The sequence below is a fragment of the Solanum dulcamara genome, chromosome 2 (assembly GCF_947179165.1).
Source record: "Solanum dulcamara chromosome 2, daSolDulc1.2, whole genome shotgun sequence".
Classification (NCBI taxonomy): domain Eukaryota; kingdom Viridiplantae; phylum Streptophyta; class Magnoliopsida; order Solanales; family Solanaceae; genus Solanum; species Solanum dulcamara.
Window position 1 is genome coordinate 57512778 of NC_077238.1, and position 20314 is coordinate 57533091.

A 20314-nucleotide genomic window follows, 5' to 3' on the forward strand; every position below is an offset into this window, starting at 1 on the left:
CAAATGTATCTAGATCTTTCCATGGTAGGTAAGATGAGTTCTTTTTAACAGAAGACTCTTTTTCGGAGCTGCGTTTGAATAAGATAAATTACTTATTAGGATTTGGTGTCTTCATAAGAATTGTAGATATGGAAGTATAGTTTCATATAGTTCAAGAGTCAACCAATTTGGAGCAATATACAGTGAGATATGAATTTTCTTCTATAAACACTCAATTCCATCACAGCACTATATCTTGCAAAGATTAATTTATTTGATCTACTTATACTCCGAATCTTAAGATATGTTATTCATGAAAGTTGTACGTAATGATGTTGTAGTTACGCAGAAATTTGAATCACCTAATTTGGACTAACCTATAAAAAATTATGCCCAAAAGACAGAGGTTGTATTATTTTTGTAGAGAATTGAAATACCGACATACAACATTTTAGGGGTTGTTACAATATCTTCCCCTTGGGATCATTCGTCCTCGAATGAAGATGAAAATAGGAGACATAAAGAATGAATATCATCAACACATCAATTTCTCAAAAACTCTGATACTCAAATGGTCAATGACTCAAACTCAAGAATAAACATCGACTCAAAGGTAGAAGTAAGGAATATTACCTTGAATATCGTCATCAGAAGGCAAAAATACATGATGATAGTTAGCCTTCATATATCTTCTTCAGCTTCCCATGTAGCCTCTTCAATAAATTGATTTCGCCATAGGACTTTGACAGATGCCACTTCCTTAGTTCTTAATTTGCGAACCTGGCGATCAAGAATTTGAACTGGAATCTCTGCATAACTCAAACTCTCTTTCACCCCAATGCTCTTAGCTGGGACAACAAATGAAGGATATCCCAAACACTTCTTAAGCATAGAGATGTGAAACACGGGATGAATAACAACTAATTCTGGGGGCAACTCCAATTTATAGGCTACGTTACCTACCCTCCTCATAATCTGAAAAGGACCAATGTAGCGGGGACTATGACTAAGCTTCCCTTTCTTTCCAAATATCATCACACCCTTCATGGGTGAAACTTTCAAGTATACCCAATCATACACTTCGAACTCTAAATCTCTTCTCCTAACATCAGTGTAGGATTTCTGGCGACTTTGAGCAGTCCTCAACCTCTCTTCTATGGTTTTCACCTTCTCCATAGCTTAGTGAACCAAGTCTGGTCCAGTCAACTCATCTTCACCAACTTCGAACCAACCAATTGGTGATCTACATCTCTTTCCAAACAGAGCTTCATAAGGAGCCATTTGAATACTCGAATGGAAACTATTATTGTATGCAAACTCAATAAGAGGTAAAAGATCATCCCAATTACCTTTGAAGAAGAATGGGGTCCTGATCTTGCTTTTCTTTCATCTCTACAACTAGAGATGATTCAGCTCCATTTCATACTATTGTACCACCCTCACTAGAGTCAATAAGGTGAACTCCCAAACGCGCAAGTCTATGCACTTTCTTTGCCAACTCCTTCTTTTCCTCTTCCACATGGGTTGTACTCCTTATAGATAAACTGCTAAGAGCATAAGCAACTATATTTGCTTTACCTGGGTGGTAGAGAATGCTTATGTCATAATCCTTGAGCAACTCTAGCCATCTTTTCTGCCTCAAATTCAGCTCCTTTTGGCTAAATACTGTAAGCTCTTATGGTCTATGAACACATCCACATGTACACTATAAAGATAGTGACGCCAGATCTTAAGAGCAAATATCACAGCTGCCAACTCAAGGTCATGAGTGGGGTAGTTCCTCTCATGAGTCTTATGCTGCCTGGAGGCATAGGCAATGACCTTACCTTTTTGCATCAATACACATCTCAACCCAACTCTTGAAGCATCACAATAGATTACAAAACCATCTGTTCCTTCGGGTAGGGATAGTACTGGAGCAGTAGTCAATCTAGTTTTCAACTCTTGAAAACTTTTCTCACAAGCATCAGACCATTGAAACTTAGCCTTCTTCTGGGTCAGCTTAGTCAATGGTGAAGATATGGATGAAAATCCCTCAACAAACCTCCTGTAGTAACCAGCCAAACCTAAGAAACTCGTTATGTCAGTTGGAGAGGTGGGTCGGGGCTAGTTCTTAACTGCCTCAATCTTTTGAGTATCAACTTGGATTCCATCCCCAGATATAATATTTCCTAGGAATGCTACAGGCTCAAGACAAAACTCACACTTTGAAAACTTAGAATATAACTCCTCCTCCTTAAGAGTTTGAAGGACAATCCTAAGGTGATTAGCATGCTCACTCTTACTTCTAGATTAGACCAAAATATCATCGATGAAGACAATTACAAACGTATCTAGGTATGGCTTGAATACTCAGTTTATGAGGTCTATAAAAGCTGCTGGAGTATTTGTCAATCCAAAGGACATAACAAGAAACTCAAAATGACCATAACGGGTTCGAAAAGCCGTCTTCGGGATGTCACATTCTCTCACTTTCAACTGGTGATAGCCTGATCTGAGGTCTATCTTAGAGAAGCATGCGTCACCCTGAAGTTGGTCAAATAAATCATCTATTTTAGGGAGAGGGTACTTGTTTTTAATGGTGAGCTTGTTTAGTTGTCGGTAATCAATGCACATTCTAAGGGACCCATCTTTCTTTCACATGAATAGGACAGGAGCGCCCCAAGGTGAGACACTTGGCCTAATAAACCCCTTATCTAGGAGGTCTTTCAGTTGTTCTTTCAACTCTTTCAACTCAGCAAGAGCCATCCTATAAGGAGAAATGGAGATAGGTTGTGTATCAGGAAGGACATTAATACCAAAGTCTATCTCTCTATCAGGAGGGATTTTGGGTAGATCCTCAGGAAAGACTTCAGGAAACTCATTCATAATAGGAATTGACTCAAGAGATGGAGTTTAATCATTAATACTTTTGACTTGGACTATATGATATATACATCCCTTAGAGATTAATTTTCTGGCCTTAAGGTAGGAAATAAATTTACCCCTAGGCGCTACAGAATTCCCCTTCCACTCTAAGATAGGCTCATTTGGAAATTGAAACTTGATAATTCGGGTCCTACAATCAACTAAAGCATAACAAGAATAAAGCCAGTCCATGTCAAGAATCACATCAAAATTAAACATGTCCAACTCAACTAAGTCAGCCATGGTATCCCTATGATAGATTGACACAGTACAATTTCTATAGACCATCTCAACTAAGATAGACTCACTAATAGGAGTAGACACGCTGAAAGACTCAAGAAGACACTCAGGAAGGATCTCAAATTTACTAGCCAAGTAAGGAGTCACAAAAGATAATGTAGCACCCGGATCAAGTAATGCATACACATCAAAAGAAAGGACTCGGAGCATACCACTAACAACATCGGGTATATTCTCTTGGTCTTGGAGACTACCCATAGCATACAGACGGTTGGTTCCCCCACCTGCACTTGAAGCTGCACCTCTATGATTACCTCTATTCTGTGGAGCTGCAGAAGAAAACTGAGCTCTACTACTTCCATCTCCCTGCCTCTTTCAAGGACACTTATTCTGGAAGTGACCTGTCTTTGCACATCCATAGCAAGCATTGGTTCCCACACGACACTCTCCCAAATAGAGCCTCCCACATCTAGCACATGGTGGTTTCCCTTTAGAACCTTGAGCCATACATAATTGGGACTGAGAACCCTGAGATCGGAAGTTTTGGTGACTTAGCGATCTCTGATCATACCTGGTATTAGGTGTAAAAGCATTTGTTGGGAAAGGTGCATAATTGGAAGACCTTTTCTGAAAGAAAGACTTATTACCCTTCCCTTGCTTCTGCTCATTCTCATGCCCAGCAGACTTAGCCTTCTTGCTTAGGTGTTCCTCTCGGTCCTTTTTCTTGTCATCCTCAACCTGCTGAGCATACACCATCAATCTAGAAAAATCCATGTCAGAAATCATTAGCATTGACTTATATTCTTTCTTTACATGTTTGCCTAGGCCAGAGACAAACTTCCTCATCTTAGACCTCATATGAGGAATCATTTCTGGGGCATATTTGGACAATTGAATAAACTTCAAACTATACTCTTTCACAGTCATACTCTCTTGCTTGAGGTTCACAAACTCCTCAATTTTTGCTTCACGTAGCTCTTGGGGAAAGAAGTTATCAAGAAATGCTCTTTCAAACTCATCCCAAAGAGCAGGCTCTGCATCTTCACCTCTACTTTCTTCCCACTAGTTATACCAGACATTTTCCACATCCTTGAGTTGATAATACACCAACTCAACCCCTCGATCTCTGTAGCATGCATCACTTTTAGTATCTTCCACATCTCATCAATGAAATTTTAGGGATTTTTATCAACGTTGGAACCCGTGAAGACTGGCAGATTTATTCTCAGAAAATCTCTGATCCTCGTGGCAGCAGACGGCTCTTGATAACTAGAGCTAGGAGTTGGTGAACTCTGGCTACTATTTCGAGCAGCCACCAATTGGGTGAGCATAGCAATCGCTTCTCAAAAATCTTCCTCAAAAGTAGGAGTGGTCTGAACAGTAGGTACTTGGGGTACCTTAGTAGACCTTGTAGGTAGGCCCCTAGTTCTCCGTAGAGGTATCACTGACTGTGGAACCTCAGTGCTGGCAGCGTTCCTCTGACTAGCTGAACATTTAGGAGGCATGTCTGAAATATGTAAATGCACGAATTAGAAACAAAGATTTTATAGAGTTAAACTCTATCGCACGAACTCAGATTGTGAAAGAAGTGAAGTAATTCCTAATGTCCTATAGCTTCCTGATTATAAATATGGTGCACGAGACACCCATAAACAAGACTCTACTAGACACGGCTTCATAGACACCCTAGGACTCTTGAACTCTGTGCTCTGATACCAAGTTTGTCATGACCGGCACTCAGAAACCATTTCTGGCTTCCAAGAGAACCACTTGGTCTCGTTTCTTATTTATTCATCAGCGGAAGACTTAAGAATACTAATGTGGGCTTGTTATAATCAAAGGAAAAATAGATAATTCTTAGAAAAAATAGTTTCTAAGGAGAACTACTCCGATTACATCATCAAACTCTGTCTATGAAGCCTCTAATACTCTTAGATGGTGCCAATGACATATCCATGGCTACCTCAAAAGAAACATCACACTCAATAATAATAAAAGGATAAGGAGTTCCTTCGAATACAAGAAGGACTCACCAAATAGCTGAAAAGAAATGATCTTCAACGATGCGCCTGTTGAGGATCTCTAACACCTGTATCTGCATCATAAAATGATGCAGGTCGAATGATGTTAGTACGTGGAATGTATGAGTATGTAAAATGGCAGGAAGGTAAGGACAGATATCAAGAAACTCCTCTCAAGAAAACTCAGCTCAGAACTCAACATCATCTCAACATGAATATGTAATGCAAGTTTAAAATATAATAATAAATATAATAATAATAAGCAATGCTTACTCAGTTGGGAGTTTCTCTAACCGACAACCATCACGTATGAGCTAGCAATGATATAACGAAGCAATGTCGTTGCCACATCCATCCAATACCTTGCCAGGGTAAAGGACATCACCATCTTGGATCCATTCATCAAAGTCCTCTTTTTGGGACTTAAGAGGCATAGCCTCCATCCTACGCTAGCTACGTAGTTCTGGGGTTTGAGTCAATTAAACTCTTACCCAACTCGGTGCTCAATACTACTCTAAAAATATGTGCTCATATTAATCTCATCATCTATTCTCATTGGACTTTAATTTAAATCGTCAAACTCATCTCATTACCTCTTCATCAATCATTATACTTCAAAAAAACATCATTTATATCTCATCAAAATATCTTGCTCAAAACATCATTTACTCAAATTCATTTAAACTCAGCTTTTTTTCTCTTTCAAAACTCAATAAAATACATATATAGTATTAATTCATATTACTCTTTTTATCAATGAAAATAATAAAAAGCCAACATCTTTACTCAAAATATGTGTAAAAATATTCATGAACATCAAATCAATTAGGCTTCATGGGAAAGTAGCCATGAACAATAATTCCAATAATATGAGAGATAACAATAATAATAATATTAATGCATAAATATATCAAACTCAATAAAAGAAGAATTAATTTATTTAGAATTCAAGATTTGGATAAAACTCAACTATAACTCAATTATAATGAATTTAAATATTGGGCGCATTGACGAACTCAATTCAATGCTATGAAAGCCTTACATACCTTAAATCCGAAGGTTTACTCCGAATTGGAACACTCTTGGACCCCTAGCCTTTTTTTCTCGCCGGAGCGTTTTGTGTACTATCCAGAGTATAAGAATCACCGGAGTAGTATTTTTATACTACTAAAACTAAAACTATATTTGAGAAGAAGTATATAGAGATAAGAAGTGCTTAAGAAAGCTTGATGAATAAAATAAGGAAATAAGGTGGGTATTTATAGGTGGGAAAGAGGGACCTAATAATAAATAAAATAATTATAAAGAAAATCTGAAAATTTAATGGAATATATGTGATGTCATGGATGATGTTAAATAGAGGACAATTTATGTCATGAATGATGTCAAATGTATCTAGATCTTTCCATGGTAGGTAAGATGAGTTCTTTTTAACAGAAGACTCTTTTTCGAAGCTGCGTTTGAATAAGATAAATTATTAATTAGGATTTGGTGTCTTCATAAGAATTGTAGATATGGAAGTATAGTTTCATATAGTTCAAGAATCAACCAATTTGGAGCAACATACAGTGATATATGAATTTTCTTCTATAAATACTCAATTCCGTCACAACACTATATCTTGCAAAGATTAATTTATTTTATCTACTTATACTGCGAATCTTAAGATATGTTATTCATAAAAGTTGTAGGTAATGATGTTTTGGTTACTCAAAAATTTGAATCACCTAATTTGGACCAACCTATGAAAAGTTATGCCCAAAATACAGAGATTGTATTATTTTTATCGAGAATTGAAATACCGACATACAACATTTTAGGGGTTGTTACAAACTGCTTAAGATTTAAACTTTTTGCTAGCATCAGTCCATGTACCAAAGTTAGAATTTCAGCGTGATGGACATCTCTTACTTTGACTTTGAATCTAAACCCAACAATCCATGCACCTAAGTGATTATGTATAGCTCCTCTTGTCCCTCCAATAGTTGAATGTAGGTCGAAAGAACAATCGACATTTAGCTTAAGTTTCCCAATGAGTGGTAGGTACCAATGGACTATCGTTTTGTGCCATGGAATTTTTATAGCAAAATTTTGAGATAAGTGCAAAAACTCCATAGCTTGGAAGGATATAGTATGATAAGTGGGAGGTTTTTGACCTAACTTGGTATTTTTGAAAAGATTATGGTTTCGAGTTTTCCAAATATTTCAAAGAATGATTGAGATTAAAAAGAGGTTGGCCTCCTTTCTTCTCTCATGGTACATTCCTCTTCCTGCTGAGCCCCTTTTCTCCTTGGTCCACAAAGACAAAATGTAGGACTAGTGCCAACAGTTCATCACAGAAGAAAGGACTGAGGAATTCACGATTTAGAAAAGGCCTGCTGTATTTGTGTACAAACTAAAAAGCATAGGCCTTGGCAATTTGCTGAAGAAAAAACTACTCGAATAAAGGGTCGAATTAAGACAGATACCTATCAAACTAAGATATTAAGCATAACAAACATTTTATTCTTGGAGATAATTGCATTTTGATTTAGTGATTGCCTCCATTATGTTGTTACTAGAAAATTCCACTATTTTTTGTTTTGGATCTTCCAAATCAGTCCCGTAGGAGATCTGTTATTGGGGACAACATAATGATCGTCAATGGTCGTGTTTATAGGAGATGTCCATAGCTGTTGCACTTTGCTGAAGAGGTCTTGTTTAGGGGTCTTGGTATGGAATGCGTCCTAGATGAGCTTGGCATTCGGGGAACTAGAGAAAAACATGGTCTATGGTTTCCTCTGAGTTTGGGCATGAAGAGCATTCCCTGGAAGTTGTAATATTTTTTCTGTACAGTTCTGCAGAAGTTGGAAGTTTATTGGAGATAAGGAGCCACATAAAATATTTTATTTTGATGATGGATTTTATTTCCCACACCTAATTATAGTTGGAGTTGGAAGTTGGAGGTTCTATAATAGAGAGATACATCTCATAAGCACTTTTAGTATTGAAAAGACCATCGATGCTTTGGTTCCAAAAGAGAATATCTTCATGTTGGTGGGATGTTTGGGTGTAAGTGGTAAGTATTAAGGATTTGATGCTACTAGGGATATCGAAAGATAATTTGGTGAGATCCCAAGCATTATTCTTAAGAATTTGGTTAACAAACATAATAGGATCCATTTTCTTTAGAGGACCATGGACCATTTGTGTTAGAGAATATGTTGATTTGATCCATTTATCCTCCTAGAGGTTGATATTATTTCCATTTCTGATATTACAAGAGACGCCCTTAAGGAAGAGAGGGTGAGTTTTTGCAAGGGTTTTCCAAATTGTGTCTATAGCTTTTAATAAAGTATTTTCCTAGAAGGATTCTTGCCCATAACTGATCGGTGTTTTTCGTAAGCTGCCAATTTAAGCTTATTAAGAGAGCACTATTTCTACCTCTTAGTTTTTGAATGTCAAGCCCTTCTAGATTAGTAGGGGTAGTAGTGAGGTTCTAATTAGCTAAATGAAGCTTTCTTTTGTCCGGCATGGAGCCCTAGAATTTTGTTGAATGCGGTCAATATGGTTTATAATAGATGTAGGAAGTAAATTATATTGCATTGTGTAGGAAGAAATAGAGGCAAGAACTGATGCTAAGGAGAGTAAACGTGTTTTTCATCCACTCAATTTTTGATTCATGTTGTCGATGATGTATTGGTAGTCCGTACTCTTAGGGTGATGGTTTGTAATTGGGAGACCAAGGTATTTCCCTATGTTATCTTTTATCCTGATGTTCATTGATGTGGAGAGAATATTCTTGTCTTCAAGACTTACATTTGGAGAGAAAAAGACAAGGATTTATTGAAATTAATGTTTTGTGCCAATTGTTGAGTTAGAGTATTAAAGATGCTAATGATTGAATATGCATTCATAATGTTTGCTTTTTCCATAAGGATGATGTCATCAGAAAATAAGAGGTGCAAGATAGAGGTACCTATTCTGCTTATTTTTATAGGTTTCCAATATCTTTGTTGAATCGCATAATTAATGAGCCGCAAGAGAGACTCCATACAAATGATAAAAATATACGGAGATAGAGGATCGCTTTGCCTAACGTCTCTGCTGGAGAGAAAATAATTGGTAGGTTTCCCATTAATAAGTATAGAGATGGAAGAAAAAGATATGCAGGGAAATTAAGAATATGGAGGGACTGTCGAGTGAAAGACCATTCTAATCTTTCAAACGTATTTTCTAGGTCTATTTTTAAAAGAATTTTACCAAAAGTGCCCTTAGTCTTTTTGAAGGAGTGTATGGCTTCTTGGACAATGATATCATTATCCACAACTGTCCTTTCGGGAATGAAACTACATTGGTTAGGGCTAATGATTTTACTAAGGTGTGGACGAATTATGTTAACAATGATTTTGGTAATAACTTTGTATATGGTGTTATAGAGACTAATGGATCTATAGCGAGTAATCTGTTCAGGATTTTTAATCTTAGGAACAAGAAAAATATAAGTTTTATTTATTTTCGATGGAATGGAGTTAGCTAGTATGAAAGGCTTCCAAACATAATTTGGTTACAGTATCTTCAGTGTCATTCCAGTATTTTTAGAAAAAAAAGGATGCAAGCCATCCGGCCCAGGAGATTTCAAAGGCTTGAAGAAGAAAACTGCTTGCTTAATTTCATTCCTTTCAAGAGTTCTGTTTATGCCATCCTTAATCTCTGGTGATAAAGCATTAAGACATATATGAGGAGTGTGATAATCACTTTTAGTTAAATCCGTCGAATAGATGTGTTAGAAGCAATTGGTAATGATATCATTAACAGTGTTTTTGTCAAAAGTCCAACTGCCTAATGTATCATTTATACCTAAAATTCTATTTTTACGTCTTCTATTAGTAATGGAGGCGTGGAAATTTTTTGTATTAGCATCTCCCTCATTTAGCCACTATATTCTGGACTTTAGCTTCCAAAATTTTTCCTCCCTTTTAAGAAATTCATTAAATTCGCCAACTAATTTAATTTCTAGGTTTTGATGGAAAACCATCTTTTGGGAATCATTTAATTTCTGAAGACCTCCTAGGGGATTTAGCAAGTTCTCCTTTTGCTTAAAAATATTACCAAAAGTATTCATATTCCATTGTTTTACAGTGTGGAAAAAATTTTCAAGAGCGCCACCATAATTGTTGTTGTTTTTCCATATCCCTCTCACCAGTGCGGGAAATTCAGGGTGTCAAAGCCACATAGTTTCAAACCTAAAAACATTGTTAGAATTAGTAGTTCTAGCAAAGCAATTTAGTAGTATAAGACAATGATCGGAGTGGGTTCATGGTAGATGATGGACACTGGAGTTAGGAAAGAAGGTTAGCCAAGCGTGGTTACTAAGAAATCTATCCAGTCGTTCCATGATAAGAGATTTGTTATTCTTATGTCTATTTTTCCAAGTGAAATTTGGACCATTAAAGCCAAGTTCAATCATATTCATATCAGCTAAGCAACTTAAAAAGGAAGAACAATTATTATTGCTAATAGGTTGACCTCCTAATTTTTTCGAAGCATTTGTAACTTCATTAAAATACCCATAAAGAAGCCAAGGCCAATCGATACATTTCTTAGGTTGTTCTAGAGATTATTACTAAGAGCATAAGTATTTTTAGTATGTATAATGAAAAAGAGCCACTTGGGAGAGTTTGGGCTTACCTCAACAGTGGCATGAATTTCTTGGCCAGTTATCACGTAAGGTTCGACAGTGAGTTCCGACCTCCTCCAAAATAATACAATTCCTCCAGAGTAGCTAATAGCTGGGACTTGAATGACATCTGTAAAATCCATAGCATGCAGTAAGTTATTGTGGTCTTCCATCTTGTCTCAATGAGAGCTAGTATAGTAGGTTGATGAAATTCCATAAGGGCACATATATTATTCATGAAGTTTGCATTCCTTGCACCGCTACAATTCCATAGTAGTATCTTCCTTAAAGGTTCCTCTTGTGTGGTGCCATTTTCCCCTTGGGCTAGATGCACGTCCAAGTTCACAGTTGGTCATAAGTTGAATGCATTCTCAGTTTCCATCACCTGCTTGTCCATTATTTTTGGGACCATTAGCGGGATATATTTATTTGGCATATATGAGGCTAAGTGTCACATATTTATGTCTATTTTTGACACTCCTTGTGGGACTTTGATTAGGAAGCTTCTTTTGATGTTTAGTAGCATATTTAAGGTCAGAGGGTTCCTCAAATAAAGTATTTGAGTTAGTGGTTCGAGGATGTTTGGAGCCCTTTCTCTTAGTGTCTCCAATTATTAGTGGTATATAGGGAACAAGGGCTCTATTGTTATTGATATCTCCGGCACAACTTGATCTTCTATCTGGTCGTCTTTCTCATTGTCCATACTCTCCTCGTTCTACTAGAAAGGGTTCTCATACTGTTGATAAAGGTTCTGCATTTCGAGCATTTGATGTAATGAGGAGTTCACAAAGCTGTTCAGTTGGTATGTAAGTGATAGGTGCTACCTGTTTAGGTTGGTTAGGAGTAATGAAGGATATGATAGAACTCCAATATTGTCAGCTCTCGAGTTAACTCTAGTTGGATTGAATCTAGTCTTCTGAAGCTGTTGGTTAGTCTCTCTAATATTAGACTGGGTAATGGGGGTGGTGGAGCCGAGTGGCTGAGTGAGATCTAGCATCCCTTCTTAAGTTGAATATGGAGAAGTCTGGAGATTGTAGGGAAAGGTTTATATTAAGTGGGGGTTCATGTTTGGATAATTTTGGTTGTAGGAGATAAGGGGGTTTGTAAGGTGTTGGAATGTTGGGTTGCTTGACATGTAGGTTGGCTGCATAGGTGGTGGAAGAAAGTTAAAATGGTGAGGTATTTAGAATTGTGGGTGAGGCAATGGGTATAGTGGTAGGAGTGTGAGGAGTAGGAAAGGTGGTGGATTGGCATTGTTGGCCATTCTTGGCATTTGTAGATGACTCCATAATCTCATTTGATGAGATTGAGGAAATTGATAATTGGGAGTTAGAGGAATTGTCAATAGTTTGTGTGAGGTGATCCAAGGATGATTGGCGAGATGTGGACTTGTTAGTGTTGGATTAGGGTTACTAATATCTATACTAGAAGGTACTTGAAGATTTGCATGTACCTTTTTACTGCAAGCTTTGCATGTAGTCTTCTCCATCAATAAATCAATATTAGTGTTAGTAGTATGGTTTGCAGTTTGTATGTTTGGAGGAAAAGCCGTTTTGTCATACTTAGTAGTTGTTTGGGGCATGTTTTGTCTATTTTTAGTAACTATAGTTATATTTGGTGTTAGATTATTATAAAAAAGTGATTCATACTGACGGGATGTGATAGTTCTCATGATTTTGGGATTTTAATGGTAAGATTGTGTGGATATTTCTTTGTAAGTAGAGGTGGTTGGTAGGATAGTTGGTAGTTTATAGTGTAGAGTAGGAGGGGTAACTGATTTCTTTTTCTTGTTTGTGTCCTCGTTGGTTGAACTTGTGGCACTGAAAGAAAATTTGGATAATATGTTTCTAACGTGGCTCATTGTATACTTTTCTTGTATCGTGGCCCCATCTCCTTACGTGGAATTATGATCATTATTTTTAGGCTGAATCAGAAGTTTAGGGGGCTCTTGTACCTTGAGATTATTCTGCACTTGAAGCCCTACAACTTCACTTATTTTGTGGCCCTGGGATTGTGTCTTAGAAGGTGTAAGAATTGTGTTATAGATGGTAGGTTGTGTATTTTTGGTATCAACATGCTTTTGGTAATTACAAGGTTTCCTCTTTGGGTTTACTACTGTGGTCCACCCTCCTTCGTCATTTGATTTGGTAGACATAATAGACGTGTTTTCCTTTTTTGGTGTAGTAGTTTGTGATGTAGTTGGAATACGTTAGGTTTATTTGGACATGAATGAAGTAGGTGCCCAAGTCGTCCACATAAAGTACATAATAGTGTAGAGGGTTCATAGTGTATTTTTTTGGAGACGAGTGCCTAGTAGATTGTTCACTGGCACTGACTTGGAAAGCGGAGCTAGGTTGCATAATCTTGCATAGCTTCCTCTAGTAGCATTCATGGTTACTGTATCTATTTTAAGGATTATGCCTATTTGGTTACCTATATTTTGGAGGATTTTCGAGATCATAAAATTCAGTAGGGAGTTTAGGAAGGCGTATCCAAATAGTGGTGTAGTTGGTTTGGGCTAAGGAGGGATTGAATTTAGGTTTCCATTTATGAACGGATATGAACTGGGTTCCAATAAACCATGGCCCCTGTTGTTGGATTTTGTCATAGTTTTTAGCTTTTGCAAATTTGATGAGGTAGTAATCGTCGCTAAGGTCTATAAGGTTTATAGTTTCTGATAATTGCCAAATGGCCTGAAGGCAATTCTGGAGATAGAGGTACCCTATTTTTTTCAAATGAGTTTAATGATTATTGAGGTTTTCCAAGGGGAATATAATTTGTGTTTTTCACTTGATGTAATAGATATGAAATTTGGATGGTTTTGGGGATTTTCCTTCTCGTCTTGAAAGTTGTTATTTTCTAGACCTTGTGTAACATAATTGATGTCTGATTTGATAATTGAGGCTTTAAAGGTATCTTAAAACAACTTACCTTATAAGGTATTTCATGTTGATGTTCATCTTCTTTCTGTTTCTTCATACTCCATTTGAGCAAATCGGTTTCCTGGTTGCTCATGTCTTGATTCCGTATATACGATGATCAAGGTTGTAGTGAGAAGTGCGAGAAAAATTCTAGAGAGAGAGCCTATGGCTTTGTTGAATAAGATGCATATTTTTCCTATGTTCAAGATAATGACAAGAAATTTGATTTTATTTTAAAAAGAAAGAAACTTGGATTCTTTTAAAGAGAATTGAAAAGGCGTCAAATAAAATTTAAAATTTATTCAAGAAACCATTCAATAATAAAGTAAAGAGAGACTTTGAATTTGAAAATGAAAACTTAATGGGAAATTCATTTAAATTATAACTAATAGAATTTAACAAATTTAAATATAATAACAAACTAGCTAAACATTATAAATGGAAATAAAACTAAGTTATAATCAAATAAATAACTAAAAGAACTAATACAATGGAAAATAAAAAAATAAACTAAAGACGGGTTTTAGATTAACCCGAATTGGAGATCTCATTTATTTTGGGTATTTAACCCATTTTACTCAAGTAGCGATTTTCTTTGCCCTTTGGCCTGCGATATTAGCCTAAGCTTCCCTTAGAACTTAGCTTCCCTTTTCGAACTCCACATACTTGCTACCAATATGATGAGGCAGACTCGATGAAAGAACACGACTTGGGCCTCCATGGCCCATTTTGAAATGCAAAGGGAGGTGAAGGAGTAAAGTAGACTCGGTGGGTCATCACATACACCAAATAAAGATAAATATAAGAAGCAATACATCAAACCAATACGGAAAGGCATTGATCCAAACTAAAATCCTATCAATTAAATTAATGGATAAGCAACTATTTAGATCTTAACATATATGAATATCAAGCTTGAAAATGGGAGTCTAATACAAGTTTAATCATGGCATGGGATGAGCTTAATTTAAAATTGGAAATGTCTGCCCATAAAGCAAAGAAAATTTTATAAATTAAATAATGACAAACAACAATCCGCACAAAACTACAAAAGGAGAGCTTCAAATGTCTAGGGGTTGAGTAGACAACTACTTATCCAAATCAAATAATAGGAAAACTTATTGAAATATTGATGTCGGATCAAAGTATAGTAGTTAATTAAGGTAAGATTTAAGAGAAAGGATATCAGAATTAAAAGAAATGCAATAAGGGCTGATTGGAGACAGGACATGTCATGGAAAAAATGGTATTTTTATCAAAATATGGGAACTCACTAAAGTAGTAGTAGCCTTCAATGATCAAACTAGCCACAGAGACGAGAGTGTGGAGCAACGCTGATAAAATCCTTTTCTAGCAAATCCTTTAACTTATCCTTTAACTCTTTTGGTTCTGTTGGAGCCATTCGGTACAAAGGAATAGAGATAGGCTACGTATCGGGTAGGTGATCAATACCGAAGTCTATTTCCCTCTAGGGAGGAATGCCTGTAAGATCTTCAGGGAAAACTTTCAAAAATTCATTTACAACTGAAACTGACTCAAGAGTGGAAGTCTCAAAATTAATATCTCTAACCTGAACTAGATGGTAGATACAACCCTTAAAAATTATTTTCTGAGCTTTAAGGCATGAGATAAATTGACCCTTGAACACGGAATTACTACCTTTCCATTTTAGGACTGGCTCAGTTGGAAACTGAAACTTAACCACTTTGGTTCTACAACATATATAATCATAACATGCATAGAGCTAATCCATATCGAGAATAATATCAAAACCAATAATATCAAGCTCTACTAGATCAATGGAGGTGACTTTATGGAAACCTGAAATTGGAAAATTTATATAGACTCTTTTAGCCATGACCGACTCACCTATGGGAGTATAAACAAAAAAAGACTCCATCAATATTTTGGGGCTAACATCAAACCTCATAGCCACATAAGGAGTAACAAAAAAGAAATTTGCACCCGAATCAAGCAAATCATAAACATCATACTGAAAGACTCGTAACATACCAGTAACCACATCGAGAGCCTCCTCCACCTCCTGTCTACCATGAAGAGCATAGAACCAGTTGTTACATTGGCCACCCTTAGGTTGAGCTTGGGAAACTTGTGGAACTTGGCCTCCATAAGCAACTCTTCTTTGAGGATGACCTTTTTTACCTTTGTTGGCAACATAAGGGCACTTGGATTACCTATGGACCATTTCTCCACATCCATAGCAAGCACCCATTTCCAGCAAATATCTCCCTCCATGATTTTTCCCACATTTTGCACACTTAGAAAATAAAGGGCTACTAGCATTTTCACCTACTCCTTAAGCCTTAAGGTATGGCACCCTATCATTAACGAACTTCTTTCCAAACCTTGGCCTTGTTGAGAACGGCCACTACTACCATCGGACCTAGCATTTGAGAACCCACTTTCATATCGGTCTCTCTTAATCTCTCATTCTCATCTCTTAGAGTTTTCCTCCCTCAATTTGTTTGGCAAAATTCATGATCCGAGATATGACCATTTCCTTACTAAGCATGGCGGTACGATATTCCTTAGCAATGAAGTCATATACCCCTGATATGAATTGATTTATTCAGTCACATGGATAACCAATGAAGAAGAATACTTGAAGAGCTTGGTGAACTTGAGGGCATAGTCCCTCATTCCCTTGTTGCCTTGTCGAAGATTGATGAACTCCAACACCTTGTCTTCCCTTAGCTAAAGAGGGAAAAAGTGATCAATAAAAGCAAGTTTGAAGGACTCCATTTCAATAGGTCCTTCATCCATCCTATCTATCTTCCGTTGAGTCTACCATACTTGAGGAGCACTCTTGAGTTGGTAAGCCGCTAGCTCCATTTTCTCTTCTGAAGTCACCCCCATAATACTCACTATCTTGTATACCTCATTGATAAACTCTTGGGGATCCTCATCAACCTTTGAACCATGGGACTCCAAAGGGTTCATCCTTACAAAGTCAATCACCTTAGAAGCTGGAGTGGAAAACTTAGGATGACCCACAACCCCTTGGTTGGCCATAACTTTAGCTAGCATAGTAATAGCGGTCCAGAACACCGTATTGTCACTTGATCGAGTAGGAGGCCATTGTCTTAAGGGACTTGTCTTCTTAAAGGCATTTTCTAAAAATCACAAAGAACAATCGTTAGGGAAATGAAGTCTTAGAGTAGATTCCATTATGTGACATAGATCATGAAAGAAGTGAGAATTTTTCTAAATGCCTTATAGCCTCTTATTCATAGGTGTGGTGTATTTCACAACCATGAATAAAACTCTACTTGATGTGGTATGTTGGGCACCCTAGAATATCTTAAACATTATGCTCTTATACTATGTTTGTCATGACCCGACCGAAAGCTAAGTCGTAATAGAGAGATCAAAATCTTGAAGGGCTCTAACAAAGCATCTTGACATTACCACAGCATGTATAAGGTAAAGTAAGGGTGGAAACAACATATAATTAGTCTAAATCGTGGATCATAAAAAGTATAAGAATTGACAACATTGACTTTAAAACCTAAGTCCAACGAATGCCTCTACTAATCAAGAAGGGTGGGGGCTGAGACATGTCTCTAGCTGACCCTCATAGAAATATAAAGAAAGTCTTAACAAGGAAACAAATCATAATCCACCCTCGATAGATAAGGACTCACGAAGATTTCACCGGATAAAAGCTCTACTAGCCACATGTGGGAATATGATCCTCAACCCCTACATTATGAGACAATGTAGGCAACAATATGTATTAGAACTTTTGAATGTACTAAATATGAGGGCATGACATGCAATATAAATCTTAAGATGCAATGCTCAATCAATGTGCATGATAAGGTAGAATAAGTAAAGTCATGAGGGAACCATAATGATTAAAGAATTTGAAAGATGGTTGAAAACATAAAGATCATAAAGAGCATATACATATGTGGGGTAGAACCATAGCTGATAATAAGATGATGCAAACTATAACATGGAATCCCCATGTCTTCCTAAACAATGGAAGAAATGAGAATCTACTTGTCAAGGTAGATTGTACCTCACTAAACAGGTAATGTACATATGCTATATGTAGATCCACTAGCTAGGACAAAATGGTAACCTATAGTGGCATGTATTTTAAGGGACTTAAGGCTGCTACTAAGGCTTTTGGTAGGGACCCCACCACAAAGTCCACTCGGTGCTAAGTCAAATCCCATGAAATACATAACATAGTAATTGTTCATAAGATTCATAATTCATAGAGTAGCTCATTTTCATGTCATAGTTGTAATGTGAGTATTAGCCTTTCAATATTACAATATCATACTTGCATAACTCATTTCATGAGGTTCCTTGGTCACCACATAGGGCCATAAGTCACCTTTCTTCATAACTTGAATAAAGTTATAATCCATGATCATAATTCACACTTGAATTTATAGTAAAACTCATATACATAGTCAATTTGAATGAAACCTATGATAATACATTGAAATCATTGAGTTCATAATCATACTTCATAATGTCATCATTGAAAATAGCTTCATGCATGGACAAATCATAATTCAACTTGAAATCATGTAATTCATGTAAAAACATTCTTATAATGATCATTTATAATAAATAAAAACATAACTAAAATAGCCTAATACAATTCATCAAAGTAGGGTTACAAACCCAATTCAAATTCATCAGATTTTGAATGAAAACATTGGGACTCAATGGGTTAAAGGGAACCATGTATAAATCCCTACATACCTTGAATGAATTCGAGCTAGGAATTTAAAAAGCAGATTTTTCCTTGAAGAAACCCTAGCCAAGCATTATGAAGAAAATGAAATCTTCAAGAAATATTGGGAGAGAAGAATTTAAGCTTATTGTGATTTAATGAGGGAAAATAATAGATTTAGGAGTATTTAGGACAATTTTGTGATGAATCTAGTCCCAAAACCTCCACATACATTAATGAAGGAATAAGGAAATGAACGGATTACCCTTTATTTAATTGGAAATGATACTCACCACGTAGGACCCATAATGGTATGTTATGCTCATCACGGCCCATGGTGGTATCCGTGATGATTGACTTAGTCAAGAAATTTGGGATTGCAGGGGAAGGTTTTCAGAACTTCCTCCATAGAATTCTTCATAGTCCGTGGATTGCATCACGGTCCGTGGAGTGCATCAGAGTCTGTGAACCATGATTGTTGTACAGGCCCTGCAGGAGTGACCATAATATAACCCATCACGGTCTATGAAGGGCTACATGGACCATGGTGGTAAGGCGTGGTCCTTGTCGTGGGATCGTTTTTTGAGGTCTTAGAGGAGAGGTCACCATAGTAGGCATCACGGCCCGTGGTTCCCACTACGTTTGTGGTCCCTTGTCGTGGTCCCATCTTGCAGGTCTAATCATGAGGGCTACCACCACAGTGGCTCACCAAGAGGAGTAGAGCAGACCAAGGCCTGTGATGGCCTTCCGTGGTCATCACCTAGTTTCTGAATTTTAAGGTTTCAGTGATTTCATGTTTTGATCCTCGTTTTCCAAATATTCAAAATTTGAGTTCTTATATTTTCTCCTTGTTTTGGTATCTCTGGTTGATTTCTTTGATCTCCTGCTTCTTGATAGATACAAGATGATTATATTTTATGCAAAATATTTTTACACATATAGAAAGCTTTTTAAGGAAAATAAATTTTGAATTTTTTTTTCTAAAAGATCTCTATCAAGTGTCATGTCACGTAAAGCATGAATGAATATCCTTGGTTTGAAGCCTTGTTGTATGTGGAAGCTTGTTCAAAGGTTTGAATCTAGAAAATTTTGACATGGTCCTCTCGAAGTTCACTATAACTGGGAAGTTTTGTAGTTGATTCTTAATTCTGACTGTCCCAGTTATATGTCTTGGTAAATCTCGAACTATTGATAGGAAACTTGTGACATTTTTGAGATATTTCTCAAAATTCCATCCCAGTTGTGATTTCTAACTCATTTGAACCTTGACTTGTTGGAGATGAATCTTCTTCTCAATAATTTTTGAGTTCCTTTCAACAATTCTGCCCTAGTTTCTATTATAAAAGGAAATGAAAATCTTACGGGGAGTATGACCGAGCCGTTGTGGCATCTATGTATCCTGCTGAGGCATGAATCAGGTCAAACGTAGTTTCCCTTTCGAGAGGTAAATGAGAAATAGAAAATTTTAAAAAGAAAATTCTTTCCAACTGGATTTTCGTGGTACCTTATATTCGTGGGATGATTGTAAACATGTCATGTTTTAGTAATAGAGAGGAGTTTTGAAAGAAGTCTATAAGACACGTGAAGTCAATAGGACATTGTATCCTTTGGACTCATCGTCATTCACATTATTTTGGTCATTCAGCTTGTGAGATGACATGATATTGATAGATTTTAGATTATTTTTACTAAAATCATAAATAAATACTGTTAGATAGTAAATTTAAAACAACAAAATCAAATTTTAAAGAGGCTTTTATTTAAAATAAAGAAATACAAGCTTTGGCCATGGTCATGGACCAATTTGCCCTTTTTTTCAAAACATTACAAGGGAATTAAAGCATAGTGTGGTAAAAATAATATAAATGTT